The sequence below is a fragment of the Astyanax mexicanus genome, chromosome 3, assembly GCF_023375975.1.
Source record: "Astyanax mexicanus isolate ESR-SI-001 chromosome 3, AstMex3_surface, whole genome shotgun sequence".
NCBI classification, from domain to species: Eukaryota; Metazoa; Chordata; class Actinopteri; order Characiformes; family Acestrorhamphidae; genus Astyanax; species Astyanax mexicanus.
In genome coordinates, this window is record NC_064410.1 from 28,984,086 (window position 1) to 28,998,454 (window position 14,369).

At 41.0% G+C, this 14,369-nt stretch overlaps 42 non-coding genes across 42 annotated transcripts; all 42 read right to left on the reverse strand.

Moving 5' to 3' along the window:
- Positions 1–32: 32 nt before the first annotated feature.
- On the reverse strand, positions 33–105 carry trnav-cac (transfer RNA valine (anticodon CAC)). Its single transcript has one exon. It is a non-coding gene; the product is annotated as a tRNA-Val (tRNA).
- A 117-nt stretch (positions 106–222) lies between these two features.
- Positions 223–295, reverse strand: trnav-cac (transfer RNA valine (anticodon CAC)). Its single transcript has one exon. It is a non-coding gene; the product is annotated as a tRNA-Val (tRNA).
- Positions 296–792: 497 nt separating this feature from the next.
- trnav-cac (transfer RNA valine (anticodon CAC)) lies at positions 793–865 on the reverse strand. The gene has a single exon. It is a non-coding gene; the product is annotated as a tRNA-Val (tRNA).
- Positions 866–1,172: 307 nt separating this feature from the next.
- trnav-cac (transfer RNA valine (anticodon CAC)) lies at positions 1,173–1,245 on the reverse strand. The gene has a single exon. It is a non-coding gene; the product is annotated as a tRNA-Val (tRNA).
- Positions 1,246–1,362: 117 nt separating this feature from the next.
- trnav-cac (transfer RNA valine (anticodon CAC)) lies at positions 1,363–1,435 on the reverse strand. Its single transcript has one exon. It is a non-coding gene; the product is annotated as a tRNA-Val (tRNA).
- A 117-nt stretch (positions 1,436–1,552) lies between these two features.
- On the reverse strand, positions 1,553–1,625 carry trnav-cac (transfer RNA valine (anticodon CAC)). Its single transcript has one exon. It is a non-coding gene; the product is annotated as a tRNA-Val (tRNA).
- Positions 1,626–2,122: 497 nt separating this feature from the next.
- trnav-cac (transfer RNA valine (anticodon CAC)) lies at positions 2,123–2,195 on the reverse strand. The gene has a single exon. It is a non-coding gene; the product is annotated as a tRNA-Val (tRNA).
- Positions 2,196–2,312: 117 nt separating this feature from the next.
- trnav-aac (transfer RNA valine (anticodon AAC)) lies at positions 2,313–2,385 on the reverse strand. Its single transcript has one exon. It is a non-coding gene; the product is annotated as a tRNA-Val (tRNA).
- A 117-nt stretch (positions 2,386–2,502) lies between these two features.
- Positions 2,503–2,575, reverse strand: trnav-cac (transfer RNA valine (anticodon CAC)). The gene has a single exon. It is a non-coding gene; the product is annotated as a tRNA-Val (tRNA).
- Positions 2,576–2,692: 117 nt separating this feature from the next.
- On the reverse strand, positions 2,693–2,765 carry trnav-cac (transfer RNA valine (anticodon CAC)). Its single transcript has one exon. It is a non-coding gene; the product is annotated as a tRNA-Val (tRNA).
- Positions 2,766–3,642: 877 nt separating this feature from the next.
- Positions 3,643–3,715, reverse strand: trnav-aac (transfer RNA valine (anticodon AAC)). Its single transcript has one exon. It is a non-coding gene; the product is annotated as a tRNA-Val (tRNA).
- A 117-nt stretch (positions 3,716–3,832) lies between these two features.
- trnav-cac (transfer RNA valine (anticodon CAC)) lies at positions 3,833–3,905 on the reverse strand. Its single transcript has one exon. It is a non-coding gene; the product is annotated as a tRNA-Val (tRNA).
- A 497-nt stretch (positions 3,906–4,402) lies between these two features.
- Positions 4,403–4,475, reverse strand: trnav-cac (transfer RNA valine (anticodon CAC)). The gene has a single exon. It is a non-coding gene; the product is annotated as a tRNA-Val (tRNA).
- Positions 4,476–4,592: 117 nt separating this feature from the next.
- On the reverse strand, positions 4,593–4,665 carry trnav-cac (transfer RNA valine (anticodon CAC)). Its single transcript has one exon. It is a non-coding gene; the product is annotated as a tRNA-Val (tRNA).
- A 117-nt stretch (positions 4,666–4,782) lies between these two features.
- trnav-aac (transfer RNA valine (anticodon AAC)) lies at positions 4,783–4,855 on the reverse strand. Its single transcript has one exon. It is a non-coding gene; the product is annotated as a tRNA-Val (tRNA).
- Positions 4,856–4,972: 117 nt separating this feature from the next.
- On the reverse strand, positions 4,973–5,045 carry trnav-cac (transfer RNA valine (anticodon CAC)). The gene has a single exon. It is a non-coding gene; the product is annotated as a tRNA-Val (tRNA).
- A 307-nt stretch (positions 5,046–5,352) lies between these two features.
- On the reverse strand, positions 5,353–5,425 carry trnav-aac (transfer RNA valine (anticodon AAC)). The gene has a single exon. It is a non-coding gene; the product is annotated as a tRNA-Val (tRNA).
- Positions 5,426–5,542: 117 nt separating this feature from the next.
- On the reverse strand, positions 5,543–5,615 carry trnav-cac (transfer RNA valine (anticodon CAC)). The gene has a single exon. It is a non-coding gene; the product is annotated as a tRNA-Val (tRNA).
- A 117-nt stretch (positions 5,616–5,732) lies between these two features.
- On the reverse strand, positions 5,733–5,808 carry trnav-aac (transfer RNA valine (anticodon AAC)). The gene has a single exon. It is a non-coding gene; the product is annotated as a tRNA-Val (tRNA).
- Positions 5,809–6,112: 304 nt separating this feature from the next.
- Positions 6,113–6,185, reverse strand: trnav-aac (transfer RNA valine (anticodon AAC)). Its single transcript has one exon. It is a non-coding gene; the product is annotated as a tRNA-Val (tRNA).
- A 117-nt stretch (positions 6,186–6,302) lies between these two features.
- On the reverse strand, positions 6,303–6,375 carry trnav-aac (transfer RNA valine (anticodon AAC)). Its single transcript has one exon. It is a non-coding gene; the product is annotated as a tRNA-Val (tRNA).
- A 307-nt stretch (positions 6,376–6,682) lies between these two features.
- On the reverse strand, positions 6,683–6,755 carry trnav-aac (transfer RNA valine (anticodon AAC)). Its single transcript has one exon. It is a non-coding gene; the product is annotated as a tRNA-Val (tRNA).
- A 117-nt stretch (positions 6,756–6,872) lies between these two features.
- trnav-cac (transfer RNA valine (anticodon CAC)) lies at positions 6,873–6,945 on the reverse strand. The gene has a single exon. It is a non-coding gene; the product is annotated as a tRNA-Val (tRNA).
- Positions 6,946–7,062: 117 nt separating this feature from the next.
- Positions 7,063–7,135, reverse strand: trnav-aac (transfer RNA valine (anticodon AAC)). The gene has a single exon. It is a non-coding gene; the product is annotated as a tRNA-Val (tRNA).
- A 687-nt stretch (positions 7,136–7,822) lies between these two features.
- Positions 7,823–7,895, reverse strand: trnav-aac (transfer RNA valine (anticodon AAC)). The gene has a single exon. It is a non-coding gene; the product is annotated as a tRNA-Val (tRNA).
- A 117-nt stretch (positions 7,896–8,012) lies between these two features.
- On the reverse strand, positions 8,013–8,085 carry trnav-cac (transfer RNA valine (anticodon CAC)). The gene has a single exon. It is a non-coding gene; the product is annotated as a tRNA-Val (tRNA).
- Positions 8,086–8,202: 117 nt separating this feature from the next.
- On the reverse strand, positions 8,203–8,275 carry trnav-cac (transfer RNA valine (anticodon CAC)). The gene has a single exon. It is a non-coding gene; the product is annotated as a tRNA-Val (tRNA).
- A 307-nt stretch (positions 8,276–8,582) lies between these two features.
- On the reverse strand, positions 8,583–8,655 carry trnav-aac (transfer RNA valine (anticodon AAC)). Its single transcript has one exon. It is a non-coding gene; the product is annotated as a tRNA-Val (tRNA).
- Positions 8,656–9,722: 1,067 nt separating this feature from the next.
- On the reverse strand, positions 9,723–9,795 carry trnav-aac (transfer RNA valine (anticodon AAC)). The gene has a single exon. It is a non-coding gene; the product is annotated as a tRNA-Val (tRNA).
- A 117-nt stretch (positions 9,796–9,912) lies between these two features.
- On the reverse strand, positions 9,913–9,985 carry trnav-cac (transfer RNA valine (anticodon CAC)). Its single transcript has one exon. It is a non-coding gene; the product is annotated as a tRNA-Val (tRNA).
- A 307-nt stretch (positions 9,986–10,292) lies between these two features.
- On the reverse strand, positions 10,293–10,365 carry trnav-aac (transfer RNA valine (anticodon AAC)). The gene has a single exon. It is a non-coding gene; the product is annotated as a tRNA-Val (tRNA).
- A 117-nt stretch (positions 10,366–10,482) lies between these two features.
- trnav-aac (transfer RNA valine (anticodon AAC)) lies at positions 10,483–10,555 on the reverse strand. The gene has a single exon. It is a non-coding gene; the product is annotated as a tRNA-Val (tRNA).
- Positions 10,556–10,672: 117 nt separating this feature from the next.
- Positions 10,673–10,748, reverse strand: trnav-cac (transfer RNA valine (anticodon CAC)). The gene has a single exon. It is a non-coding gene; the product is annotated as a tRNA-Val (tRNA).
- A 684-nt stretch (positions 10,749–11,432) lies between these two features.
- On the reverse strand, positions 11,433–11,505 carry trnav-aac (transfer RNA valine (anticodon AAC)). The gene has a single exon. It is a non-coding gene; the product is annotated as a tRNA-Val (tRNA).
- A 307-nt stretch (positions 11,506–11,812) lies between these two features.
- trnav-cac (transfer RNA valine (anticodon CAC)) lies at positions 11,813–11,885 on the reverse strand. The gene has a single exon. It is a non-coding gene; the product is annotated as a tRNA-Val (tRNA).
- Positions 11,886–12,002: 117 nt separating this feature from the next.
- Positions 12,003–12,075, reverse strand: trnav-cac (transfer RNA valine (anticodon CAC)). The gene has a single exon. It is a non-coding gene; the product is annotated as a tRNA-Val (tRNA).
- Positions 12,076–13,142: 1,067 nt separating this feature from the next.
- Positions 13,143–13,215, reverse strand: trnav-aac (transfer RNA valine (anticodon AAC)). The gene has a single exon. It is a non-coding gene; the product is annotated as a tRNA-Val (tRNA).
- Positions 13,216–13,332: 117 nt separating this feature from the next.
- Positions 13,333–13,405, reverse strand: trnav-cac (transfer RNA valine (anticodon CAC)). Its single transcript has one exon. It is a non-coding gene; the product is annotated as a tRNA-Val (tRNA).
- A 117-nt stretch (positions 13,406–13,522) lies between these two features.
- Positions 13,523–13,595, reverse strand: trnav-aac (transfer RNA valine (anticodon AAC)). The gene has a single exon. It is a non-coding gene; the product is annotated as a tRNA-Val (tRNA).
- A 117-nt stretch (positions 13,596–13,712) lies between these two features.
- trnav-cac (transfer RNA valine (anticodon CAC)) lies at positions 13,713–13,785 on the reverse strand. The gene has a single exon. It is a non-coding gene; the product is annotated as a tRNA-Val (tRNA).
- A 117-nt stretch (positions 13,786–13,902) lies between these two features.
- trnav-cac (transfer RNA valine (anticodon CAC)) lies at positions 13,903–13,975 on the reverse strand. Its single transcript has one exon. It is a non-coding gene; the product is annotated as a tRNA-Val (tRNA).
- A 307-nt stretch (positions 13,976–14,282) lies between these two features.
- Positions 14,283–14,355, reverse strand: trnav-aac (transfer RNA valine (anticodon AAC)). The gene has a single exon. It is a non-coding gene; the product is annotated as a tRNA-Val (tRNA).
- Positions 14,356–14,369: the final 14 nt, after the last annotated feature.

Here is a 14,369-nt window from a genome sequence, read left to right on the forward strand (position 1 = left end):
TTTGATGGGACAGAATCAAGACAGAAAAAGCCTGTTCCTGCCTGGTTTCGAACCAGGGACCTTTCGCGTGTGAGGCGAACGTGATAACCACTACACTACAGAAACAACTTGATAAATGCATGGTATATGATCCACATGGAAGCACATATTGCATTTTGTCTTAGTACAACAACTAGTAGAAAATGTACAGTTTGATGGGACAGAATCAAGATAGAAAAGTCTTGTTTCTGCCTGGTTTCGAACCAGGAACCTTTCGCGTGTGAGGCAAACGTGATAACCACTACACTACAGAAACAACTGGTTTAACTCAATGCATTAGGCCCACATTGAAGCACATATTGCATTTTGTCTTAGTAAGAGAACTTGTAGAAACTGTACAGTTTGATGGGACAGAATCAAGATAGAAAAGTGCTGTTTCTGCCTGGTTTCGAACCAGGGACCTTTCGCGCGTGAGGCGAACGTGATTAACACAACACTACAGAAACAACTTGATAAACTCATTGTATACGATCCATATGGAAGCACATGTTGCATTTTGTCTTAGTACGACAAATTGTAGAAAATGTACAGTTTGATGGGACAGAATCAAGATAGAAAAGTCTTGTTTCTGCCTGGTTTCGAACCAAGGACCTTTCGCGTGTTAGGCAAACGTGATAACCACTACACTACTGAAACAACTGCTTTCAGTGATTGCATAAGACCCACATGGAAGCACATATTGCATTTTGTCTTAGTACAAGAACTTGTAGAAAATGTAATGTTTGATGGGACAGAATCAAGATAGAAAAGTCTTGTTTCTGCCTGGTTTCGAACCAGGGACCTTTCGCGTGTGAGGCGAACGTGATAACCACTACACTACAGAAACAACTTGATAAATGCATTGTATACGATCCGCATGGAAGCACATATTGCATTTTGTCTTAGTACGACAACTTGTAGAAACTGTACAGTTTGATTGGACAGAATCAAGACAGGAAAAACGTGTTTCTGCCTGGTTTCGAACCAGGGACCTTTCTCGTGTTAGGCGAACGTGATAACCACTACACTACAGAAACAACTGCTTTCAGTGGTTGCATAAGACCCACATGGAAGCACATATTGCATTTTGTCTTAGTAAGAGAACTTGTAGAAACTTTACAGTTTGATGGGACAGAATCAAGACAGAAAAAGCCTGTTTCTGCCTGGTTTCGAACCAGGGACCTTTCGCGTGTGAGGCTAACGTGATAACCACTACACTACAGAAACAACTGCTTTTTTTCACTGTATTAGGTCCACATGGAAGCACATATTGCATTTTGTCTGAGTATGAGAACTTGTAGAAATTGTACAGTTTGATGGGACAGAATCAAGACAGAAAACGCCTGTTCCTGCCTGGTTTCGAACCAGGGACCTTTCGCGTGTGAGGCGAACGTGATAACCACTACACTACAGAAACAACTTGATAAATGCATGGTATACGATCCACATGGAAGCACATATTGCATTTTGTCCTAGTACAACAACTAGTAGAAAATGTACAGTTTGATGGGACAGAATCAAGATAGAAAAGTCTTGTTTCTGCCTGGTTTCGAACCAGGAACCTTTCGCGTGTGAGGCGAACGTGATAACCACTACACTACAGAAACAACTGGTTTAACTCAATGCATTAGGCCCACATTGAAGCACATATTGCATTTTGTCTTAGTAAGAGAACTTGTAGAAACTGTACAGTTTGATGGGACAGAATCAAGATAGAAAAGTGCTGTTTCTGCCTGGTTTCGAACCAGGGACCTTTCGCGCGTGAGGCGAACGTGATTAACACAACACTACAGAAACAACTTGATAAACTCATTGTATACGATCCATATGGAAGCACATGTTGCATTTTGTCTTAGTACGACAAATTGTAGAAAATGTACAGTTTGATGGGACAGAATCAAGATCGAAAAGTCTTGTTTCTGCCTGGTTTCGAACCAAGGACCTTTCGCGTGTTAGGCAAACGTGATAACCACTACACTACTGAAACAACTGCTTTCAGTGATTGCATAAGACCCACATGGAAGCACATATTGCATTTTGTCTTAGTACAAGAACTTGTAGAAAATGTAATGTTTGATGGGACAGAATCAAGATAGAAAAGTCTTGTTTCTGCCTGGTTTCGAACCAGGGACCTTTCGCGTGTGAGGCGAACGTGATAACCACTACACTACAGAAACAACTTGATAAATGCATTGTATACGATCCGCATGGAAGCACATATTGCATTTTGTCTTAGTACGACAACTTGTAGAAACTGTACAGTTTGATTGGACAGAATCAAGACAGGAAAAACGTGTTTCTGCCTGGTTTCGAACCAGGGACCTTTCGCGTGTTAGGCGAACGTGATAACCACTACACTATAGAAACAACTGCTTTCAGTGGTTGCATAAGACCCACATGGAAGCACATATTGCATTTTGTCTTAGTAAGAGAACTTGTAGAAACTTTACAGTTTGATGGGACAGAATCAAGACAGAAAAAGCCTGTTTCTGCCTGGTTTCGAACCAGGGACCTTTCGCGTGTGAGGCTAACGTGATAACCACTACACTACAGAAACAACTGCTTTTTTTCACTGTATTAGGTCCACATGGAAGCACATATTGCATTTTGTCTTAGTATGAGAACTTGTAGAAATTGTACAGTTTGATGGGACAGAATCAAGACAGAAAAAGCCTGTTCCTGCCTGGTTTCGAACCAGGGACCTTTCGCGTGTGAGGCGAACGTGATAACCACTACACTACAGAAACAACTTGATAAATGCATTGTATACGATCCGCATGGAAGCATATATTGCATTTTGTCTTAGTATGAGAACTTGTAGAAATTGTACAGTTTGATGGGACAGAATCAAAATAGAAAAGCCCTGTTTCTGCCTGGTTTCGAACCACGGACCTTTTGTGAGTGAGGCGAACGTGATAACCACTACACTACAGAAACAACTTGATAAACTCATTGTATACGATCCATATGGAAGCACATATTGCATTTTGTCTTAGTACAAGAACTTGTAGAAAATGTACAGTTTGGTGGGACAGAATCAAGATAGAAAAGTCTTGTTTCTGCCTGGTTTCGAACCAGGGACCTTTCGGGTGTTAGGTGAACGTGATAACCACTACACTACAGAAACAACTGGTTTACGTTACTGCATTAGGTCAACATGGAAGCACGTATTGCATTTTGTCTTAGTAGAAGAACTTGTAGAAACTGTACAGTTTGATGGGACAGAATCAAGACAGGAAAAACATGTTTAAGCCTGGTTTCGAACCAAGGACCTTTCGCGTGTTAGGCGAACGTGATATCCGCTACACTAAAGAAACAACTGCTTTCAGTGATTGCATAAGACCCACATGGAAGCACATATTGCATTTTGTCTCAGTACGAGAACTTGTAGAAAATGTAAAGTTTGCTGGGACAGAATCAAGATAGAAAAGTCTTGTTTCTGCCTCGTTTCGAACCAGGGACTTTTCGCGTGTTAGGCGAACCTGATAACCACTACACTACAGAAACAACTTGATAAATGCATTGTATACGATCCGCATGGAAGCACATATTGCATTTTGTCTTAGCACGACAACTTGTAGAAAATGTACAGTTTGATGGGACAGAATCAAGATAGAAGAGTTCTGTTTCTGCCTGGTTTCGAACCAGGGACCTTTCGCGTGTTAGGCGAACGTGATAACCACTACACTACAGAAACAACTGCTTCCAGTGATTGCATAAGACCCACATGGAAGCACATATTGCAATTTGTCTTAGTAAGAGAACTTGTAGAAACTTAACAGTTTGATGGGACAGAATCAAGACAGAAAAAGCCTGTTTCTGCCTGGTTTCGAACCAGGGACCTTTCGCGTGTGAGGCGAACGTGATAACCACTACACTACAGAAACAACTTGATAAATGCATTGTATCCGATCCGCATGGAAGCATATATTGCATTTTGTCTTAGTAAGAGAACTTGTAGAAACTGTACAGTTTGATGGGACAGAATCAAGATAGAAAAGTGCTGTTTCTGCCTGGTTTCGAACCAGGGACCTTTCGCGCGTGAGGCGAACGTGATTAACACAACACTACAGAAACAACTTGATAAACTCATTGTATACGATCCATATGGAAGCACATGTTGCATTTTGTCTTAGTACGACAAATTGTAGAAAATGTACAGTTTGATGGGACAGAATCAAGATAGAAAAGTCTTGTTTCTGCCTGGTTTCGAACCAAGGACCTTTCGCGTGTTAGGCGAACGTGATAACCACTACACTACTGAAACAACTGCTTTCAGTGATTGCATAAGACCCACATGGAAGCACATATTGCATTTTGTCTTAGTACAAGAACTTGTAGAAAATGTAATGTTTGATGGGACAGAATCAAGATAGAAGAGTTCTGTTTCTGCCTGGTTTCGAACCAGGGACCTTTCGCGTGTGAGGCGAACGTGATAACCACTACACTGCAAAAACAACTTGATAAATGCATTGTATACGATCCGCATGGAAGCACATATTGCATTTTGTCTTAGTACGACAACTTGTAGAAAATGTACAGTTTGATGGGACAGAATCAAGATAGAAAAGTCTTGTTTCTGCCTGGTTTCGAACCAGGGACCTTTCGCGTGTGAGGCGAACGTGATAACCACTACACTACAGAAACAACTGGTTTAACTCAATGCATTAGGCCCACATGGAAGCACATATTGCATTTTGTCTTAGTAAGAGAACTTGCAGAAAATTTACAGTTTGATGGGACAGAATCAAGACAGAAAAAGCCTGTTTCTGCCTGGTTTCGAACCAGGGACCTTTCGCGTGTTAGGCGAACGTGATAACCACTACACTACAGAAACAACTTGATAAACTCATGGTATACGATCCACATGGAAGCACATATTGCATTTTGTCTTAGTACAACAACTAGTAGAAAATGTACAGTTTGATGGGACAGAATCAAGATAGAAAAGTCTTGTTTCTGCCTGGTTTCGAACCAGGGACCTTTCGCGTGTGAGGCGAACGTGATAACCACTACACTACAGAAACAACTGGTTTAACTCAATGCATTAGGCCCACATTGAAGCACATATTGCATTTTGTCTTAGTAAGAGAACTTGTAGAAACTGTACAGTTTGATGGGACAGAATCAAGATAGAAAAGTGCTGTTTCTGCCTGGTTTCGAACCAGGGACCTTTCGCGCGTGAGGCGAACGTGATTAACACAACACTACAGAAACAACTTGATAAACTCATTGTATACGATCCATATGGAAGCACATGTTGCATTTTGTCTTAGTACGACAAATTGTAGAAACTGTACAGTTTGATTGGACAGAATCAAGACAGGAAAAACGTGTTTCTGCCTGGTTTCGAACCAGGGACCTTTCGCGTGTTAGGCGAACGTGATAACCACTACACTACAGAAACAACTGCTTTCAGTGATTGCATAAGACCCACATGGAAGCACATATTGCATTTTGTCTTAGTAAGAGAACTTGTAGAAACTTTACAGTTTGATGGGACAGAATCAAGACAGAAAAAGCCTGTTTCTGCCTGGTTTCGAACCAGGGACCTTTCGCGTGTGAGGCTAACGTGATAACCACTACACTACAGAAACAACTGCTTTTTTTCACTGTATTAGGTCCACATGGAAGCACATATTGCATTTTGTCTTAGTATGAGAACTTGTAGAAATTGTACAGTTTGATGGGACAGAATCAAGACAGAAAAAGCCTGTTCCTGCCTGGTTTCGAACCAGGGACCTTTCGCGTGTTAGGCGAACGTGATAACCACTACACTACAGAAAAAACTTGATAAATGCATTGTATACGATCCGCATGGAAGCACATATTGCATTTTGTCTTAGTATGAGAACTTGTAGAAATTGTACAGTTTGATGGGACAGAATCAAGATAGAAAAGCCCTGTTTCTGCCTGGTTTCGAACCAGTGACCTTTTGTGAGTGAGGCGAACGTGATAACCACTACACTACAGAAACAACTGGTTTAACTCAATGCATTAGGCCCACATGGAAGCACATATTGCATTTTGTCTTAGTAAGAGAACTTGCAGAAAATTTACAGTTTGATGGGACAGAATCAAGACAGAAAAAGCCTGTTTCTGCCTGGTTTCGAACCAGGGACCTTTCGCGTGTTAGGCGAACGTGATAACCACTACACTACAGAAACAACTTGATAAACTCATGGTATACGATCCACATGGAAGCACATATTGCATTTTGTCTTAGTACAACAACTAGTAGAAAATGTACAGTTTGATGGGACAGAATCAAGATAGAAAAGTCTTGTTTCTGCCTGGTTTCGAACCAGGGACCTTTCGCGTGTGAGGCGAACGTGATAACCACTACACTACAGAAACAACTGGTTTAACTCAATGCATTAGGCCCACATTGAAGCACATATTGCATTTTGTCTTAGTAAGAGAACTTGTAGAAACTGTACAGTTTGATGGGACAGAATCAAGATAGAAAAGTGCTGTTTCTGCCTGGTTTCGAACCAGGGACCTTTCGCGCGTGAGGCGAACGTGATTAACACAACACTACAGAAACAACTTGATAAACTCATTGTATACGATCCATATGGAAGCACATGTTGCATTTTGTCTTAGTACGACAAATTGTAGAAACTGTACAGTTTGATTGGACAGAATCAAGACAGGAAAAATGTGTTTCTGCCTGGTTTCGAACCAGGGACCTTTCGCGTGTTAGGCGAACGTGATAACCACTACACTACAGAAACAACTGCTTTCAGTGATTGCATAAGACCCACATGGAAGCACATATTGCATTTTGTCTTAGTAAGAGAACTTGTAGAAACTTTACAGTTTGATGGGACAGAATCAAGACAGAAAAAGCCTGTTTCTGCCTGGTTTCGAACCAGGGACCTTTCGCGTGTGAGGCTAACGTGATAACCACTACACTACAGAACCAACTGCTTTTTTTCACTGTATTAGGTCCACATGGAAGCACATATTGCATTTTGTCTTAGTATGAGAACTTGTAGAAATTGTACAGTTTGATGGGACAGAATCAAGACAGAAAAAGCCTGTTCCTGCCTGGTTTCGAACCAGGGACCTTTCGCGTGTTAGGCGAACGTGATAACCACTACACTACAGAAACAACTTGATAAATGCATTGTATACGATCCGCATGGAAGCACATATTGCATTTTGTCTTAGTATGAGAACTTGTAGAAATTGTACAGTTTGATGGGACAGAATCAAGATAGAAAAGCCCTGTTTCTGCCTGGTTTCGAACCAGTGACCTTTTGTGAGTGAGGCGAACGTGATAACCACTACACTACAGAAACAACTTGATAAACTCATTGTATACGATCCATATGGAAGCACATATTGCATTTTGTCTTAGTACAAGAACTTGTAGAAAATGTACAGTTTGATGGGACAGAAACAAGATAGAAAAGTCTTGTTTCTGCCTGGTTTCGAACCAGGGACCTTTCGCGTGTTAGGTGAACATGATAACCACTACACTACAGAAACAACTGGTTTACGTCACTGCATTAGGTCAACATGGAAGCACGTATTGCATTTTGTCTTAGTAGAAGAACTTGTAGAAACTGTACAGTTTGATGGGACAGAATCAAGACAGGAAAAACATGTTTCAGCCTGGTTTCGAACCAGGGACCTTTCGCGCGTGAGGCGAACGTGATTAACACAACACTACAGAAACAACTTGATAAACTCATTGTATACGATCCATATGGAAGCACATGTTGCATTTTGTCTTAGTACGACAAATTGTAGAAACTGTACAGTTTGATTGGACAGAATCAAGACAGGAAAAACGTGTTTCTGCCTGGTTTCGAACCAGGGACCTTTCGCGTGTTAGGCGAACGTGATAACCACTACACTACAGAAACAACTGCTTTCTGTGATTGCATAAGACCCACATGGAAGCACATATTGCATTTTGTCTTAGTAAGAGGACTTGTAGAAACTTTACAGTTTGATGGGACAGAATCAAGACAGAAAAAGCCTGTTTCTGCCTGGTTTCGAACCAGGGACCTTTCGCGTGTGAGGCTAACGTGATAACCACTACACTACAGAAACAACTGCTTTTTTTCACTGTATTAGGTCCACATGGAAGCACATATTGCATTTTGTCTTAGTATGAGAACTTGTAGAAATTGTACAGTTTGATGGGACAGAATCAAGACAGAAAAAGCCTGTTCCTGCCTGGTTTCGAACCAGGGTCCTTTCGCGTGTGAGGCGAACGTGATAACCACTACACTACAGAAACAACTTGATAAATGCATTGTATACGATCCGCATGGAAGCACATATTGCATTTTGTCTTAGTATGAGAACTTGTAGAAATTGTACAGTTTGATGGGACAGAATCAAGATAGAAAAGCCCTGTTTCTGCCTGGTTTCGGACCAGGAACCTTTTGTGAGTGAGGCGAACGTGATAACCACTACACTACAGAAACAACTTGATAAACTCATTGTATACGATCCATATGGAAGCACATATTGCATTTTGTCTTAGTACAAGAACTTGTAGAAAATGTACAGTTTGATGGGACAGAATCAAGATAGAAAAGTCTTGTTTCTGCCTGGTTTCGAACCAGGGACCTTTCGCGTGTTAGGTGAACGTGATAACCACTACACTACAGAAACAACTGGTTTACGTCACTGCATTAGGTCAACATGGAAGCACATATTGCATTTTGTCTTAGTAGAAGAACTTGTAGAAACTGTACAGTTTGATGGGACAGAATCAAGACAGGAAAAACATGTTTAAGCCTGGTTTCGAACCAAGGACCTTTCGCGTGTTAGGCGAACGTGATTAACACAACACTACAGAAACAACTTGATAAACTCATTGTATACGATCCATATGGAAGCACATGTTGCATTTTGTCTTAGTACGACAAATTGTAGAAAATGTACAGTTTGATGGGACAGAATCAAGATAGAAAAGTCTTGTTTCTGCCTGGTTTCGAACCAAGGACCTTTCGCGTGTTAGGCGAACGTGATAACCACAACACTACAGAAACAGCTTGATAAACGCATTGTATACGATCCGCATGGAAGCATATATTGCATTTTGTCTTAGTAGAAGAACTTGTAGAAACTGTACAGTTTGATGGGACAGAATCAAGACAGGAAAGACGTGTTTCTGCCTGGTTTCGAACCAGGGACCTTTCGCGTGTTAGGCGAACGTGATAACCACAACACTACAGAAACAGCTTGATAAACGCATTGTATACGATCCGCATGGAAGCACATATTGCATTTTGTCTTAGTACTACAACTTGTAGAAAATGTACAGTTTGATGGGACAGAATTAAGATAGAAAAGGCCTGTTTCTGCCTGGTTTCGAACCAAGGAGCTTTCGCGTGTTAGGCGAACGTAATAACCACTACACTACAGAAACAGCTTGATAAACGCATTGTATACGATCTGCATGGAAGCACATATTGCATTTTGTCTTAGTACTACAACTTGTAGAAAATGTACAGTTTGATGGGACAGAACCAAGATAGAAAAGTCTTGTTTCTGCCTGGTTTCGAATCAGGTACCTTTCGCGTGTTAGGTGAACGTGATAACCACTACACTACAGAAACAACTGGTTTAACTCAATGCATTAGGCCCACATGGAAGCACATATTGCATTTTGTCTTAGTAAGAGAACTTGCAGAAAATTTACAGTTTGATGGGACAGAATCAAGACAGAAAAAGCCTGTTTCTGCCTGGTTTCGAACCAGGGACCTTTCGCGTGTTAGGCGAACGTGATAACCACTACACTACAGAAACAACTTGATAAACTCATGGTATACGATCCACATGGAAGCACATATTGCATTTTGTCTTAGTACAACAACTAGTAGAAAATGTACAGTTTGATGGGACAGAATCAAGATAGAAAAGTCTTGTTTCTGCCTGGTTTCGAACCAGGGACCTTTCGCGTGTGAGGCGAACGTGATAACCACTACACTACAGAAACAACTGGTTTAACTCAATGCATTAGGCCCACATTGAAGCACATATTGCATTTTGTCTTAGTAAGAGAACTTGTAGAAACTGTACAGTTTGATGGGACAGAATCAAGATAGAAAAGTGCTGTTTCTGCCTGGTTTCGAACCAGGGACCTTTCGCGCGTGAGGCGAACGTGATTAATACAACACTACAGAAACAACTTGATAAACTCATTGTATACGATCCATATGGAAGCACATGTTGCATTTTGTCTTAGTACGACAAATTGTAGAAACTGTACAGTTTGATTGGACAGAATCAAGACAGGAAAAACGTGTTTCTGCCTGGTTTCGAACCAGGGACCTTTCGCGTGTTAGGCGAACGTGATAACCACTACACTACAGAAACAACTGCTTTCAGTGATTGCATAAGACCCACATGGAAGCACATATTGCATTTTGTCTTAGTACGACAAATTGTAGAAACTGTACAGTTTGATGGGACAGAATCAAGACAGGAAAAACGTGTTTCTGCCTGGTTTCGAACCAGGGACCTTTCGCGTGTGAGGCTAACGTGATAACCACTACACTACAGAAACAACTGCTTTTTTTCACTGTATTAGGTCCACATGGAAGCACATATTGCATTTTGTCTTAGTATGAGAACTTGTAGAAATTGTACAGTTTGATGGGACAGAATCAAGACAGAAAAAGCCTGTTCCTGCCTGGTTTCGAACCAGGGACCTTTCGCGTGTTAGGCGAACGTGATAACCACTACACTACAGAAAAAACTTGATAAATGCATTGTATACGATCCGCATGGAAGCACATATTGCATTTTGTCTTAGTATGAGAACTTGTAGAAATTGTACAGTTTGATGGGACAGAATCAAGATAGAAAAGCCCTGTTTCTGCCTGGTTTCGAACCAGTGACCTTTTGTGAGTGAGGCGAACGTGATAACCACTACACTTCAGAAACAACTTGATAAACTCATTGTATACGATCCATATGGAAGCACATATTGCATTTTGTCTTAGTACAAGAACTTGTAGAAAATGTACAGTTTGATGGGACAGAAACAAGATAGAAAAGTCTTGTTTCTGCCTGGTTTCGAACCAGGGACCTTTCGCGTGTTAGGTGAACATGATAACCACTACACTACAGAAACAACTGGTTTACGTCACTGCATTAGGTCAACATGGAAGCACGTATTGCATTTTGTCTTAGTAGAAGAACTTGTAGAAACTGTACAGTTTGATGGGACACAATCAAGACAGGAAAAACATGTTTCAGCCTGGTTTCGAACCAGGGACCTTTCGCGCGTGAGGCGAACGTGATTAACACAACACTACAGAAACAACTTGATAAACTCATTGTATACGATCCATATGGAAGCACATGTTGCATTTTGTCTTAGTACGACAAATTGTAGAAACTGTACAGTTTGATTGGACAGAATCAAGACAGGAAAAACGTGTTTCTGCCTGGTTTCGAACCAGGGACCTTTCGCATGTTAGGCGAACGTGATAACCACTACACTACAGAAACAACTGCTTTCTGTGATTGCATAAGACCCACATGGAAGCACATATTGCATTTTGTCTTAGTAAGAGGACTTGTAGAAACTTTACAGTTTGATGGGACAGAATCAAGACAGAAAAAGCCTGTTTCTGCCTGGTTTCGAACCAGGGACCTTTCGCGTGTGAGGCTAACGTGATAACCACTACACTTCAGAAACAACTGCTTTTTTTCACTGTATTAGGTCCACATGGAAGCACATATTGCATTTTGTCTTAGTATGAGAACTTGTAGAAATTGTACAGTTTGATGGGACAGAATCAAGACAGAAAAAGCCTGTTCCTGCCTGGTTTCGAACCAGGGACCTTTCGCGTGTGAGGCGAACGTGATAACCACTACACTACAGAAACAACTTGATAAATGCATTGTATACGATCCGCATGGAAGCACATATTGCATTTTGTCTTAGTATGAGAACTTGTAGAAATTGTACAGTTTGATGGGACAGAATCAAGATAGAAAAGTCTTGTTTCTGCCTGGTTTCGAACCAGGGACCTTTCGCGTGTTAGGTGAACGTGATAACCACTACACTACAGAAACAAATGGTTTACGTCACTGCATTAGGTCAACATGGAAGCACGTATTGCATTTTGTCTTAGTAGAAGAACTTGTAGAAACTGTACAGTTTGATGGGACAGAATCAAGACAGGAAAAACATGTTTAAGCCTGGTTTCGAACCAAGGACCTTTCGCGTGTTAGGCGAACGTGATTAACACAACACTACAGAAACAACTTGATAAACTCATTGTATACGATCCATATGGAAGCACATGTTGCATTTTGTCTTAGTACGACAAATTGTAGAAAATGTACAGTTTGATGGGACAGAATCAAGATAGAAAAGTCTTGTTTCTGCCTGGTTTCGAACCAAGGACCTTTCGCGTGTTAGGCGAACGTGATAACCACAACACTACAGAAACAGCTTGATAAACGCATTGTATACGATCCGCATGGAAGCATATATTGCATTTTGTCTTAGTAGAAGAACTTGTAGAAACTGTACAGTTTGATGGGACAGAATCAAGACAGGAAAGACGTGTTTCTGCCTGGTTTCGAACCAGGGACCTTTCGCGTGTTAGGCGAACGTGATAACCACAACACTACAGAAACAGCTTGATAAACGCATTGTATACGATCCGCATGGAAGCACATATTGCATTTTGTCTTAGTACTACAACTTGTAGAAAATGTACAGTTTGATGGGACAGAATTAAGATAGAAAAGGCCTGTTTCTGCCTGGTTTCGAACCAAGGAGCTTTCGCGTGTTAGGAGAACGTAATAACCACTACACTACAGAAACAGCTTGATAAACGCATTGTATACGATCTGCATGGAAGCACATATTGCATTTTGTCTTAGTACGACAACTTGTAGAAAATGTACAGTTTGATGGGACAGAACCAAGATAGAAAAGTCTTGTTTCTGCCTGGTTTCGAATCAGGTACCTTTCGCGTGTTAGGTGAACGTGATAACCACTACACTACAGAAACAACTGGTTTAACTCAATGCATTAGGCCCACATGGAAGCACATATTGCATTTTGTCTTAGTAAGAGAACTTGCAGAAAATTTACAGTTTGATGGGACAGAATCAAGACAGAAAAAGCCTGTTTCTGCCTGGTTTCGAACCAGGGACCTTTCGCGTGTTAGGCGAACGTGATAACCACTACACTACAGAAACAACTTGATAAACTCATGGTATACGATCCACATGGAAGCACATATTGCATTTTGTCTTAGTACAACAACTAGTAGAAAATGTACAGTTTGATGGGACAGAATCAAGATAGAAAAGTCTTGTTTCTGCCTGGTTTCGAACCAGGGACCTTTCGCGTGTGAGGCGAACGTGATAACCACTACACTACAGAAACAACTGGTTTAACTCAATGCATTAGGCCCACATTGAAGCACATATTGCATTTTGTCTTAGTAAGAGAACTTGCAGAAAATTTACAGTTTGATGGGACAGAATCAAGACAGAAAAAGCCTGTTTCTGCCTGGTTTCGAACCAGGGACCTTTCGCGTGTTAGGCGAACGTGATAACTACTACACTACAGAAACAACTTGATAAACTCATGGTATACGATCCACATGGAAGCACATATTGCATTTTGTCTTAGTACAACAACTAGTAGAAAATGTACAGTTTGATGGGACAGAATCAAGATAGAAAAGTCTTGTTTCTGCCTGGTTTCGAACCAGGGACCTTTCGCGTGTGAGGCGAACGTGATAACCACTACACTACAGAAACAACTGCTTTTTTTCACTGTATTAGGTCCACATGGAAGCACATATTGCATTTTGTCTTAGTATGAGAACTTGTAGAAATTGTACAGTTTGATGGGACAGAATCAAGACAGAAAAAGCCTGTTCCTGCCTGGTTTCGAACCAGGGACCTTTCGCGTGTGAGGCGAACGTGATAACCACTACACTACAGAAACAACTTGATAAATGCATTGTATACGATCCGCATGGAAGCACATATTGCATTTTGTCTTAGTATGAGAACTTGTAGAAATTGTACAGTTTGATGGGACAGAATCAAGATAGAAAAGCCCTGTTTCTGCCTGGTTTCGGACCAGGAACCTTTTGTGAGTGAGGCGAACGTGATAACCACTACACTACAGAAACAACTTGATAAACTCATTGTATACGATCCATATGGAAGCACATATTGCATTTTGTCTTAGTACAAGAACTTGTAGAAAATGTACAGTTTGATGGGACAGAATCAAGATAGAAAAGTCTTGTTTCTGCCTGGTTTCGAACCAGGGACCTTTCGCGTGTTAGGTGAACGTGATAACCACTACACTACAGAAACAACTGGTTTACGTC